This window comes from Chiloscyllium plagiosum, chromosome 26 (genome assembly GCF_004010195.1).
Source record: "Chiloscyllium plagiosum isolate BGI_BamShark_2017 chromosome 26, ASM401019v2, whole genome shotgun sequence".
NCBI lineage: Eukaryota > Metazoa > Chordata > Chondrichthyes > Orectolobiformes > Hemiscylliidae > Chiloscyllium > Chiloscyllium plagiosum.
Window position 1 is genome coordinate 37,217,732 of NC_057735.1, and position 14,511 is coordinate 37,232,242.

The 14,511-nt window shown below is 41.5% G+C and overlaps 1 protein-coding gene across 7 annotated transcripts in view; it reads right to left on the reverse strand.

Moving 5' to 3' along the window:
- The window catches only part of LOC122563253 (tetraspanin-18-like), a 121,019-nt gene that overhangs the window by 31,898 nt on the left and 74,610 nt on the right, over positions 1-14,511 (reverse strand). For 3 of the 7 annotated variants that reach the window (XM_043716886.1, XM_043716888.1, XM_043716892.1), the window contains exon 2: positions 11,964-12,059. The exons of 3 other annotated variants lie outside the window; for them this stretch is intronic. The gene's annotated coding sequence lies outside the window, so the exon portion shown is untranslated. Of the gene's footprint in view, positions 1-3,192; positions 3,409-11,963; positions 12,060-14,511 lie in introns of all 7 variants that reach the window. One more of the 7 variants, XM_043716887.1, reaches the window with a different exon arrangement.

Genomic DNA, 14,511 nt, shown 5'->3' on the forward strand with positions numbered 1-14,511 from the left:
CAGGAGACTGACCTCCTTGTGGCATTGCTGGGAGTGTCTTTTGATGCAGGATACAGCATTGACCTTTACTCTTATCCATGTCCGGGCTGTTACTCAGATGCTGCCTGACTTGCTGTGCTTTTCCAGAGACACACTTTTAGACCCTGACTCTCCAGCATCTGCAGTCCTCATTTCCTTCCGGCTGCCTGTGTCTGTCATTGTGATCTCCACCAGCCCTGCCACCGGACCCTCCAGATCCCTGCACTGGAAGTGGGGAGCCAGATTTCCTTTCCTCTGAGACAGGGTCCTCAGGATCAAGCAGTGAAGTTGAAGGGGTTGTCCTTGGTTTATAGATTGTGAAGTGTAGTGCAGCTGAGCTTTAACATGGCTCCAGAGACACTGTAAAGCTCATTCCATTAACGTACCACCATCTGCGTGAAAAAGTTCCCCCCTCGATCCCTTTTAAATCTTTCCCCTCTCACCCTAAACCTATGCCCTCTAGTTCTGGACTCCCTTACCCAAGGGAAAAGACTTTGTCTATTTATCCTATCCATGCCCCTCATAATTTTGTAAACCTCTATAAGGTCACCCCTCAGCCTCCGATGCTCCAGGGAAAACAACCCCAGCCTGTTCAGCCTCTCCCTATAGCTCAAATCCTCCAACTCTGGCAACATCCTTATAAACCTTTCCTGAACCCTTTCAAGTTTCACAACATCCTTCCAATAGGAAGGAGACCAGAATTACATGCAATATTCCAACAGTGGCCTAACCAATGTCCTGTACGGCCACAACATAACCTCCCAACTCCTGTACTCAATACTATGACCGATAAAGGAAAGCACACCAAACACCTCTTCACTATCCTATTTACCTGCGACTCCACTTTCAAAAAGCTATGAACTTGCACTTTAAGGTCTCTTTGTTCAGCAACACTCCCTAGGACCTTACCATTAAGTGTATAAGTCCTGCTAAGATTTGCTTTCCCAAAATGCAGCACCTCGCATTTATCTGAATTAAATTCCATCTGCCACTTCTCAGCCCATTGGCCCATCTGACCAAGATCCTGTTGTAATCTGAGGTAACCTTCTTTGTTGTCAACTACACCTCCAATTTTGGTGTCATCTGCAAACTTACTAATTATACCTCTTAAGGTCACATCCAAATCATTTATATAAATGACAAAAAGTAATGGACCCTGCACTGATCCTTGTGGCACTCCACTGGTCACAGGCCTCCAGTCTGAAAAACAACACTCCACCACCACCCTCTGTCTTCTACCTTTACGTCAATATTGTATCCAAATGGCTAGTTCTCCCTGTATTCTGTGAGATCTAACCTTTCTAAGCAGTCTCCCATGGGGAACCCTGTCGAATGCCTTACAGAAGTCTATATAGATCCCATCTACCGCTCTGCTCCCATCAATCCTCTTTGTTACTTCTTCAAAAAACTCAATCAAGTTTGTGAGACATGAGTTCCCACACACAAAGCCATGTTGACTATCCCTAATCAGTCCTTGCTTTTCCAAATACATGTATATCCTGTCCCTCAGGATTCCCTCCAATAACTTGCCCACCACCAATGTCAGGCTCACCGGTCTATAGTTCCCTGGCTTGTCCTTACCACCCTTCTTAAACAGTGGTACCATGTTAGCCAACCTCCAGTCTTCCGACATCTCACCTGTGACTTTCAATGATACAAACATCTCAGCGAGAGGCCCAGCAATCACTTCTCTAGCTTCCCACAGAGTTCTAGATTACACCTGATCAGGCCCTGGGGATTTATCCACCTTTATGCATTTCAAGACATCCAGCACTTCCTCCTCTGTAATATGGACAATTTTCAAGACGTCACCATCTATTTCCCTACATTCCATGTCTTCCATGTCCTTTTCCACAGTAAATACTGATGCAAAATATTTGTTTAGTATTTACTCCATTTTCTGCGGCCCTACACAAAGGCCGCCTTGCTGATCCTTGACGGGCCCTATTCTCTCCCTAGTTGCCCTTTTGTCCTTAATATATTTGTGAAAGCCCTTTAGATTCTCCTTAACTCTATTTGCCAAAGCTATCTCATGTCCCCTTTTTTTCCCTCCTGATTTCCCTCTTACTCCTACTTTCTTTATACTCTTCTAAGGATTCACTCGATCTATCCTGTCTATACCAACATATGCTTCCTTCTTTTTCTTAACCGAACCCTCAATTCCTTTAGTCATCCAGCATTCCCTATACTTACCAGCCTTTCCTTTCCTATCATACAATAGAAGGTGCAGTAGGGTAATAGAACAGAGCAAAGAATACCATGTTATGGTGGCAGAAAAGATGTATAAGGAGTGAGATTAACATTGGACTCAGAACTCAGACACACAAAGATTCCTGTTTATTTTGAACTTATCCAATAATGCTGATTTCTTACACCTATTATTGAAGGCATGTTTTAATTTTCCTAAGATCCTTGCAGAGATGTATCTGATTATGCACCACTGTGTAAAGCTCTCACCTAGATTAGAGCTTCCTAACTGCACCCCTACCTGTGTAATCACAGGTTTCGTCACTTCCCCATGCAACTCACAGTCCCAAAACTTCCAGTCTTAAACGCTTACCCTTCAGCAGTGAAAGCCTATAGATATTATTACTAGATTGGAAGCAGCACACAGTGATTGCTTCAGTAACTAGCACTCACAACACCAGCATTTCACACCCTGTCATCCACTGACAGCAAAAACATTGCTTCATTGATAATTACAGTAGTCACTGCTAGATTTTTCAAGCACAGTTTGGTTTTCACTGTTCCTTCATTTAAATAGGTAAACTTGTCCAACCTTGTCTGAACTCACCATCTCAACTCATTCTCCAGGCACACTTCTTGAGCCTTGAAATACTGGCAGTTAGGGAAATACAGTCAAAAGAGCAAAACTACAGAAATATCCAAGTATTTGCACTGGAGAAAATCAGTTGCCATGAATCATAACAGTAACGGAATCAGCATCAGCAGAAAATCCCTCTGCAGTCACAAAATTTGATTCATAGGAATATTGAGATAAAGGGACTATTTTAGTCTATACAAGCTGTTCATGTTTGGCAACCAGAGACTAAAAGAATCAAATCTATGATCAACAGTTAGCCATATGCCATTTAGAACAACAAAAGCTTCAGACAAACAGTTTATTACAAATGCGTGATGCTTCACAGCCAAGTGGCATTCAGTTCAACTCACCTTTTTTGTTGCCAGTACGTGTCTTTGGTGCTGGAAGCTTAATGTTTTCACACAGTTTTGAACACTTAGCAAGCATAACACTTAGCTACACACAGAATGTTAACCATCCGTCACATTGTAATAGAACACGATATGGAGCAACATCAAGGGTGGGAAGCGGGCAGCCCTTTCCCTCAGTGCTGCTGTACTCAGTGACCAAGCCCACCGCAAGGCATTCTGCAGAGAGAAATATGCAGAGGAGGAGATAAAGAGATAAGGGTGGAAGTTGCTGTGAGCTCAAGCCTTTCATTAACAGTAATAAAAATGAAAACAGACTTTACAAGGTGTTTTTTTCTTAATGCAAAAGGACATAGCAACTGACCTATTTGATTAAAGTGAGTAATGTTTTTATCCCTGGAGAGAAGGAATTGTGTTTTCTCTTTGCAGTTGGTTTCTCTATATGGGGCTCAGGGGAGATTTGCTCAAAGCTTTTTTTTAAACAACAAAATTCAAGGATTGTACTGATTGAAGTTTGAGACCAAGCAACTCTGTGCTTAAAAATAAAGTGCAGCTACCACTGACTTGTTTTTCCAGCTCTAATCAAAGCAGTGTCAACATGGTAACTCTGGGCTAAACCCTGCCTTCCTCCTGCTCTGCTGGCCTTTGCAAAAGCTTCATAAGATTTGTGATCATCTTTGAAACCAGCATAGCATGACAGTATTGCAGGGGATGTATAGATAAAGGATCCTGCAGAGCAAAGCATAAATCTTCTGATAATTATTTTCATTCAAATCTGCCATGAAAAGGCTCCTCATGGCCCGGGGTGGATTTTATATTCATCCACAATATGCACTCTCTCTTTCCAACATGACAAATCGCTGACATCAAACCCTGAATTTGCAGTGTACAGTATCTTTCATGTTTCACATTGTTGAGCTATAAAGAGAGACAAAGGGTGGGAAGTCTGTTCTTCTTGAAGTACTGAAAAATTAAGGAAAGCAGACAGGATTTCTCTTGCCTTCCTGAAGATGTTGACTCTTATCAGGATACATTTCCAGAGGTACTAGCCATTCCCTGATCATCCATGTGATGATTATTCTTGTGTAAAACTTAGCAATGTAGCAAGTGCGGGGAAATAAACATGAGAAACAAATAATCGAAGGTTTGCTGGACTGATACCTTGATTGAGCAGGTTGCCTTAGGCACAGATATTGGTCAGGCTAGATTGTATCTGTTGGAGTTTAGGAAAGTAAGAAGCAATTTGATTGAAACATCCTGCGGGGGCTTGACAGCTTAGATACGGAGAGGATATTTCCTTTTCCAGGAGAATCCAAGACGAGGAGTCACTGTTCAAAAAGTGGGAGTCACCCATTAAAAACAGATTTGAGGTAAATCTTTTTCTCAGAGGGTTGTGAGTGTTTGGAACTATATTCCTGAAAAGATGATGGAAGCAGAGTCCGTAAGGGAGAGGACGATAGATCTGGTGAAGCAAATGGGTGAAAGGTTATCAATGGTAGGGTGATAATGTGGATTTGAAGTTGTAATGAGATCAGCCATAATCCATAATGAATGGCAGTGCAGGCTAGAGGGGCCAAATGGCCTATTTCTGCTCCTTATTCGTAAGTCCGTGTCTCTTCTAGGGAGCAGGATGCTGGGGGAAGGTCTACAGCTGACACCTTATGGTCGATCACACTGCATCATATTGTTGGAGGTCATCACACAATCTTCTGTCTCAACCGTTGTATCTAACCAAACATCCTTCTTCCCCCGTCACTAATATCTTATAGCCGTTAAACAAAAGTATTAGGAAAAAATGAAGGAAAGTATTCTTTATTTTAAATGCTCCAGTGAGTTTTCACACAGATTGTTCACAGCAGTGCCTCGAGATTATGTTCAATTCAGATGGCCCAAGAAGCCCAAGAAGCTGACATAACCCATTTGTTCACTTTCTCTCCACACTTGGGCCCCACAGCAGCACCAAGTCAAACCAGGGAGTTGTAGTGTTTCAACAGCTTAGAATAGTGTGTGTGGAGTATGGAAGATTGAAGGATCATGTAATGAGGATTGCTTAAGTGGAACCAAGGAATTCATAGAATCCCTACAATGTGGAAGCAGACTACTCGGCCCATCGAGTCCACACTGACCCTCCGAAAAGCATTCCATCCAGACCATACCTTTGTAACCCTGTATTTCCCGTGGCTTGTCCATCTAGCCTGCACATCCCTTGAATTTAGCACAGCCAATCCATCCAACCTGCACACTTTTGGACTGTGAGAGAAAACAGGAGCACTTGGAGGAAACAGGGAGAATGTTCAAATTTCACGCAGACAGTTGCCCGAGGTTAGAAATGAACCTTGGCACTAGCACTGTGAGGCAGCAGTGCCACTCCATAATAGACTAGAGAGTGAGAGGTACCTCTGGTGGGGAAGTCCAGAACAAGTGGACATAACCATTTCACAGGTAATGAACTTCAAGTAAATGGTCATGGGAATTTGGAACTCTCTCTTCAAAGAGCTGCTAAGGTTAGGTCAGTTGAAAAAGTCAAAACAGAGAGTGATAGGCGTTTATTAGGCAAGGGTTTAAGCACTACAAAACCAAGACATTTAGATGCATATTATCCATGATCTAACTGAATGACAGAAAATGTTCATGGGACTGAATAACCTATTCCTGTTCCTACAGTCCCATTTCTGATCTGCTCCTCTGACTAAGGCCACTAATGCAGCATGGGTGTTAGTAAGTCATCTGCTGTGTAGCTGCACCCTATCAAGAGATCCCAGTTACTCTTTCAGAGAGGAAAAAAGACTTTATGTGAATGTCGATATACACTTTACAATTAATAAAGAGAATCTAACAAACTAAAAGAGAAGACAAGTCAGTAGTTGGGTATACTGGGTCATGCATTCTGTCCTAAATACTGTCCCAGTTTGTTTTAAAAGATGATGGCATAGATTACACATTGAGCAGTACCTTGCACTAATATCCTCGAAGGTTTGAACCATTCTGGAAGAGACTGCATTGCTTTCCTGAGCCAATCCATTTCCTCAGTAATAATTTCTTCACAGTTAGAATAACTTACAGAACACACGGCTAATTTCTGACGGAAAACATTGGCTTTCCAGGAGTCTTTGGGAAGGAATTGGATCAAATACTACTTTGGCAAAAATCAGAGGAGAGTTGGCCATATTATCAGAAATATTTTTCAAATAAAGAAAAGAACAAACTAGAAATGTTGGAAATCTGAAATATATTAAATAAGATCTGTTGGGTCTGTACATCATCTTCAATAAACATATCTCATCAAGTAACGACAGACCAAACATCTCATTACAAATTTAATATTTTTTCCTCCACTTTTTCTTCAATTGTCAACAGTTTTTGTTATTTTGATTTATTGTCTGAAGAAATAGCTCTGGAGTTAAACCAGGACTAAAACACACATATTTTGAGATGGAGGAAAATTTCAGAGTATACTGTGGTAACTTCAGAGTTGATGGAGGGAGCACTGGAATGGAATTGTCCCTCAGGACATTTAGTGGACGAGGTAACTTATGGAGAAAGATAGATTGAAGGTTTGAAAAGATCAGCTTTTCTGATCTAATTGGACTTTTCTTCCTGTGCACGGCTGTCCATATACAGTTATAAGGTTTGAAGTAATGAATTTCTGCAAATTTCAAAAATAATTCTGATGCACTGCCAATGTTATAGAATTTACACACAATCTTCAATCATGGTGTCCCTGATACATTCATTGCTCCATTTTATCCTGAACTGTTCACATCTTAAATAAAACATGAATCAGCTTTAGTCTGACATTGTTTGATAAACTCTTGACATTTGAGTTTTGAACAGCAATGTTACACAATTCAAGAAAATAAACTTACATACTGAGTTGATGTAGGGATTGCACACCTTTACAAACCTAGGTCACAAACATAGATCTCAGGGTGGGTTTAGCTGGTTGGAAGGTCAGGGAGGGGAACAGATTGGTTTTTAAAAAAGGAAGTGTTGCAGCAATATGACCGGGGTTGAAGGAGGAAGAGTAGGGTGAACATGTTTAGGATTAGACTTCCACCCCTCAGTGAATTGGAAGCCTCATCATTGAGATCTACTGGTCAATCTGATTGGCTAATAACTCCAACAGTGCCGGCAGGGCAAGAACTCAGTAATAAGTGCTGGGACTGCAAGATACAGGACGGAAAGCAACGGCCATCAGAGACAGTTATATCCCAGACTTTTAGGATGGGAGAGATTGCAGAGCATAGGGAGGGCTCCGAGGGAAGAGGGAGCTTTTGGGAGGCAGACAGAGAAGAAAAAAGTAGATCGTGACATCTTGAAGGTTGCCTCCTGTTCACAGAGGGTACCTCAAATTTATGTGCCCCCCGGCCCTTTTAAGGAAAGCTTTAAGAAATGGCTGACTTGTCACTGCCCAAAATTTTAATTTATTTTCTCATCAACATGTTCAGACATGTTGTGGCAGACCTCTGAAGCAGATGGGATTCAAACCCAGGACTCCAAGCACAGAGGTTGGGACACTACCCATCTCACAGAACTCAACATTGTATAGCAGTGGAAGTGGCTTAATTGCCAATTAATGAGTCAGTTTAGGTTCTCAATAGGCCTGAGGGCAGATGATCTATTGGATCCATCGTCACCCTCCTTATAATGGGGAATAGCTCAGGGATGGCAGGAGGGAGGTAGACTGGCATTTTATTGTTGTGCCCCACCTCCCACCAGTAAAAACATGCCTAGCAAGGGGTGGGGGGAATGGTGGGAATAATAACCAGCCATTGTAACCATCCCCAGATAGTACAGCTTCTGTATGTGAGTTCCAATGGTGCTGTTTCTCCAGCTATGTTTAGTGATATTGTACAACTGATTTCCAATTCAAATATAGTGTCTTTTGTGGTAAGTAAGAGAATGTGAACTCTATCTCTAACTCCCACCAATTGTCCCCTCCACATCATAGTTCAGTGGGTAGATGCATCAATATGTTTTATAATGTGGCACTTTCGGCTGTTGTGGGTGAACTATTCTCAATGAGAGGAGCAGGAGAATCAACATTTTGAGCATAAGCCTTTCATCAGGAATGATTCTCCTGTTCCTCAGATGCTGCCTGACTTAGTGTGCTTTACGACTCTGATCTCCAGTATCCGCTGTCCTCACTTTCTCCTATTCTCAATCAAAGCATGACTTCAAGCTTTGCCAGTCTTGCACGAGGGATAAATACGTTTTATGACCTTTCTCCTTCTACAAAGGCATTGAGTCTTGGTGATGTGCAGTCCATGATCAAAATGGCTGTCAAATGCCACATTCAGTACATATCTATTTCTGTGTCAGTTTAGTCATTGATTGTTGTTGAAACTTTATTGCTGGAACAGCACAGCAGGTCAGGCAGCATCCAGGGAACAGGAGATTCGACGTTTCGGGCACAGGCCCTTCTTCAGGAAAGGGCCTGTGCCCGAAACGTCGAATCTCCTGTTCCCTGGATGCTGCCTGACCTGCTGTGCTGTTCCAGCAATAAAGTTTCAACTTTGATCTCCAGCATCTGCAGACCTCACTTTCTCCTCATTGATTGTTCGCAAGCTTTGGGACCACATCATCTGTAGTTCATCACACCTTTAAATGTAAAGGTGCCATAGTCTTACCAGACCATAGAGCTGCTCTCCCATTAAACAGAGACAACTGGAGGTGATTTAACCTGAGTGTCCTCATGCTTCAGTGAGGGGTAAGGCCAAGAAGGTGAGTCCTTCATGATAACCTCTCAGTTGATGCAGGAATTGAATGAGCATAAGAAACAGGAGCAGGAGTAGGCCATCTGTCTCGTCTGGTTTGCTCTGCCATTCAATAAGATCATTGCTGATCTTTTCATTGACTCAGCTCCACTTCTCCGCCTCTCACCACAACACTCAATTCCTTTACAGTTCAAAAATATATCAATCTTTACCTTAAAAACATTCAACAAGGTTGTGTAACTCTGCATTGCCAACCAGCTGTCCAGCCAGCTGAGCTAACCAACCCCCACACCTTTTACCAAGGTTCACACATATGTCGTATGGCACTGTGGGTAGTCACCCTGCCTCTGAATCAGAAATTCTGGGGTCACATCCTATTTTATCCCATCCTCCAACATTAACCCCCTCCCTAGGGTGGTGCTTTCATAATAATTAGATTAGATTAGATTACCTACAGTGTGGAAACAGGCCCTTCAGCCCAATCAGTCCACACCGACCCTCCGAAGAGTAACCCATCCAGATCCATTTCCCTCTAACTAATGCATCTAACACTATGGGCAATTTAGCATGGCCAATTCACCTAACCTGCACATCTTTGGACTGTGGGAGGAAACCAGAGCACCCGGAGGAAACCCACGCAGACACGGGGAGAATGTGCAAACTCCACACAGACAGTCACCCGAGGCTGGAATCAAACCTGGGACCCTGATGCTGTAATGCAGCAGTGCTAACCACTGAGCCACTGTGTCGCCATAATGTGGTCTCTACCATCATTATCTAATGCACCAGGCTACAAGATGTATGTGAAGTACATCTTGCAATAGGAAGTCAGGCTCAGTGAGTGATCTTACTCATCAGCTTGCATTTACTCTTTTCAGCAGGGATTAATGGTTTGCCTCCCTGACATTGAAGCCATCTTCATGACATCCTGCATGATGTCCCAACTGGAAGCAATGAAATTGTTTGTTCTTTACTCTCTTCTGTGATGTAGACACCGCTGTCTAGGCCAACGTTTGTTGCCCATCCCTAATTACCTGGAACTGATTGTTAGGGTATTGCACAGGTTAGTTAACAGTCAACCATATTGTCATGGGCCTGGAGTCACATGTATACTGAGAGGGTAAGGATGAGAGATATCCTTCCTGAAAGAATGCTAGTATACCAGATGGGTTTTTCAATGGTAGTTCTGCAGTCACCATTACTGAGATGAGGTTTTAATTCCAAATTGCTTAATTGAGTTTAGATTCAACCAGCAGCCATGGCAACATTTGAATTTATGTCCCAAAAGCACTAGCCTGGGTTTCTGGATTCATAATCCAGTGACATTACCACTGACTAGATTGAACTTTGTGCTCTTTAGAGCCATCACCAACTGTGAGTTAATCCACTGCCTGGCCATTGAAAAGCACTAACAAAGCAGTTTAAAGACATTTAAATTGCATTACTGCAAACATTTTCCAGGCCTGCATTTGTGAATATTTTGAAAGCACACCAAACAGCTACTTCCTTTTCTTTTGTGTCCTTTTCCCTGTCACCACTAATTTACATGTGACCAACTTTAAATTAGTAAGATTTAAAATAATTATACATTTGGGAGCACTTCCCATCATGCTACTTTTTAAACTGCAAGATATCAAGGTAGCTTCATGGTTACAATTTGTTTTTTACTGGACTGGAGCAAACTAAGGAATTATCACCAGCAATAGTAACAAAGCTCAGGGCTGCTTTCAAGGGTCAAAACACTAAAGGTTGAATCTTATGTTTTTTTTTGGCTGTGTCAGCTTAGAGTCATAGAGGTTTGTAGCAAAAAAAAGGCCCTTCGACCTCTCGAAACTATGCTATTTAAGCCAACTGCCTAATTATTCTAATCCCATTTTATAGCACTGGGCCTGAATGACGGAGCAATACTGCAGTACTCTGGGACTGGTAGCTCTGGCTGAGGGCTAAAAGTGCAAACAAAGGAGAGGTAAGACAGGGATGCTGTCAGCTCTCTGGTATCACCTGATGAAGGAGTGTCACTCCGAAAGCTAGTGTGCTTTCAATTAAACCTGTTGGACTATAACCTGGTGTTGTGTGATTTTTAACTTTGTACACCCCAGTCCAACACCGGCATCTCCAAATCACAGCTCTCTGGTAGGGTCTGAGTGAGTGAATGCTATGATAGCAAGCGAACAACCTGGTCCAATCCATAGGCTGGGTGTATGTCCCTGAGCACACAATGTCCCTTTGCAGCCCAAAATGCAGCATTTAATTGCAGAAGAATCATGTTAGTGGATCAGAGATGTACCGTGGGGGTCTTAGAGGTTGGTACATGTCAAATTGGATTAGTGAAGTCTCGAACAGAGATATGATTGAAGATTTCAGCAGCAGATAATTGGAGACATGTGAAGCCAGATAATGTTAAGGAGATAGAAATAGGTGGTTTGAGTAAAGGTTTAAGTGGTTAGAAGCTCATTTCTGAGTCAAATAGAATATCAAGTTTTCAAACTGTCAGTCATCTTCTGTGAGATGGCTGGAGTTAGTAGTTACACACAGAATTTATAGGGGTCACCAAAGACAATGGTTTCAGTCTTCTCAAAATTTAATTGAAGGATGTTTCTTCTTATTCACTTCCAGATGTTGGATAAACCATCTGATAGCTTGGTAATAGTGGAGGGTCAGAATACATTGTGCCATGGTGAATGTGGGAATGATCACCATGCGTGTGAAAACTTAGACTCTCTTTTCAGGGGATGTCGGTGAGAGTTGCCATGTACGTGAGAAATAGAAGAGAAGCCCATCCCATTGCCCCCATACCCGCACAACCCCCCCACAAGCTGGAGTGGTGCAAGAGCTGGATGAGAATCCATTGCAAGTGATAGTCTGACTGTGATCAAAATTAAGTCAAGTGAATGCATTGCCATCCAGCTGGATGATAGTGGGCAGACATGGGGGGAGATTTGTTCTTTTAAGGTGTTTGTGCATCCAGCTTAGTAGCGCATTGCAGTTGTCTGACAAAGCATAACATAAGGAGAGTTGCTTGTGGGTTAACTTCCAGAATACTTATAAAATACTTACCTTCCAGAACTTGTAATGCAGAGGTCTGGGCTAATAATTCAGAGGTTATAGGATCACGCCAAGGTATTTTGAGTATTTTAATTTAGTTCAGTAACTCTGAAAATAAAATAAAATATAAATGGTATCAATAAACAGGATTGTCAAAGAAACTCAAGTTGTTAAAAGAATGTTATTCTCAGGTCTGGTATATACATGGCACCATTTCTTCATCATTGTGGTTTACTGTCAACTGACTTCTGAAGAGCCATTCCATTTTAAGTAGCAAGGCACAGTAAATGTCAGCCTTGAAGGCCCACATCCTTTGAATGCACTTTTAAGAAATCCCCAAGTGGTGAGTTCTCTAATCATAGAATCTTACAGCACAGAGAAAGCAAATATTTGGCCCCTCATACCTGTGTTAACCTTTTAAGAGAGCTATCCCAATTAGTATCACTGTTTTACCCTCTGAGGGTGACATGCAATCGGCAACTCATCACCACTCAGGTCACTCAGCCATGGATAGATACTGGATCTTCTAGCCATATACAACAGGTGAACACCAAAGATATGACAATAGTGCCATGGGTACCTGCCATCATAATGTCAACTAGGTGCCAAATCTGACAAGATCACTGCCAGGAGGATGGCAATGAAAGGCAAACTGTAAATCAAGGAATTTCAAGTGAAACAAAGCACATCTGGCAGCATCAGTGCGGAGAAAGGAAAATGAACATTTCTGAAATATATCGACAGAAGCCGGAATCCATTCACCCTTTATTTACACATGCACAGTACTAACACTGCTCTAACTTCCTCAGAGTCTGCTCTTAGAGTGAAAAGAACCTCTGACACTCCTGTTTTATTCCCCACACTACAGCCTAACAGCGGTAGGGCACTCCTGTTTATATCTGTCAGCCAGGGCTCCCAGATTGGACCAGGTTAACATTGAATCTGCTTTCTCCTCACAGATGCTGCCAGACCTGCTGAGTTTCACCTGCAATTTCTGTTTGTGTTTCAGATTTCCAGCATTTTTAGCTCTTTATTTTAGCTCAAGGGAGTTCAGGCTCCTTGCATATATCATGACATTGATTAAAATTATACCTTTTGTTATTAAAAATGAAGGGTTTCAATGCAGAAAATAATTCCTACTAGTTGCTAATCTCAACCTGAGGTGTTCCCAAGTTAGATACTTCACAGATCAAATGAAAAGTGTTGTCAATTTCACATCTCAGATCCATGCATACATAACCCGAGTTTCTACATGTGTAACTAGTTTTATTCATGACATTTAAAAGCATCTACAATGAGTTTCTAACTCTCACTTCCAACTCTTTTTAGTTTTATTTATCTGAGGCTAAATCCAGACTTAACCAATCGAGCACAGTGAACATCAATAGTAAACAGACTCAACATTTTTTGAACACAGAACAATTGACTTATTGAATACTAAAATGTATCTTCCATCGGGGAAGTTTCCATCAGGTTGCAATTTAAATATGACATTGTAACAATAACAGGAAGATTCTCTCTGCTCATTACTTTAGATGAAAGAGTAAAACAAAACTGCATGGAAAGAAGTTTAATTAATTCTGTAGAAGTAGATACCAGAGCAAAACCTCCCAAAATGGTATTAAATAAATCTTGAAACAATACATTATTTTATCTTTTTTAAATTCACTCATGGGATGTGGTATCACAGGCTAGGTCAGCATTTATTGCCCAGAGGGCAGTTAAGAGTCAACCATCTTGCTGTGAGTCTGAAGTCACAAGTCGGTCAGACCAGATAAGGATAGTATTTTCCCCTTTAAGGACATTAGTGAACCACATGGGTTTTTCCCAACAATCAATTGGGATAGATCATATGAGTTTGCAATTTTCATATGAACACATGGATTTGTGCAAAGATGCTGCTACATTGAATGTAGGTTGTGGTTATGACATTGTACTAAGTGATATTTCTGGCTTGCCACTTGCAAAGAAATGGACGACATATCTGGACTGCACATGATCAATCGTCATTCACAGAGAATGACGATTTGGAAACGGATGATAACATGCCAGACAACAGTCACATGGCTATGACAAATGACATACACTAATTCGTGATGACAAATACTAAAGGTAAGCCATATTATATGACCAAGTTGTGATAGCTACAAGGACTAAACCTAGTCAACAAAATGTTGTTTGAAAGTATAAAGACAATATATCCACATGCATCCTTGTATATGTTATCAGAAAAGACTTCCCATTCCTTAAAGAGAAAAGGATGTGATTGTATTATAGCGTAGATTCCAGACTAGAAAGGTATGTACCTTTAAGACACTGACATCATGACATGTCAGTAACATAAATTTATCCAACTCGGCTTCAGTAACTCTGTGTCTAATAGAGCTAATGGAGTGCCTTCAGTCAGTCAGATCTGTGAAAGTAATGTATAGTAACATCAGGAAGCATAGAACCCAGACTATGAGTATAAATATGTGATAATGTAATTGTATAAATAGTTTGTGATACTAATAAACTGCAAGACATCTATCTCAACAAGACCCCAACTTTGTGGTAAATG